Raw genomic sequence first — 647 nt, forward strand, 5'->3', positions numbered from 1 at the left:
TTTGTAGTCCACAGTCGCTGCCAGCAGTAACTTTCAGTAAGCTTAGCAGGGGAGCTCTATACTCAGGGGCAATGGGATTTAACCACCATCCCTGGCCCCAGACCCCAGCCAGGTTTTGCCGGGGGGAGGGCAGGGAGCAGTCCCTGCCTCTCTCCTGCCCCCCAACACTTCTCTGCTGGATCAGACTGCACAGCTCAGCACAGGGCTGAAAAGCATGCTGAGATGCTGGGGGACTCTGTTTTAACTTGAATCAGGAAGGGGTCTGGGACAGAAGTTTCATAAATTGGTTTGACCCAAATCAGTTAAGTCTGATACTGCATTCAACCAGGTTTATCTTAAACCAGTTGCAGTGATTTTTGAAACTGGCTGATGTGCACTGAACGTGTGTTCTGTTACAGGTTTAAACCAATTTCTGATCACTGAAACCAATTTGTGTGTAACTTCTATTCTTAGCCCTAGAGTTTCTTTAACTTTTGGCCAGATGCTGGTTTCCATACATCCCATAACTTGCTTTTAACTGTTTACATGAGAATGAAGCAGATATCCTAGCCCTGGAGTACCATATTTGCTCACATACCACCCTTCCCCAGATAAGACCCTGTTTTCAAAAGGCAGAGTGAAGAAGAAAACACTTTTTTTTTTTTTTT

Source organism: Gavialis gangeticus, unplaced genomic scaffold, assembly GCF_001723915.1.
Source record: "Gavialis gangeticus isolate Ggan-Ray unplaced genomic scaffold, GavGan_comp1, whole genome shotgun sequence".
NCBI lineage: Eukaryota > Metazoa > Chordata > Crocodylia > Gavialidae > Gavialis > Gavialis gangeticus.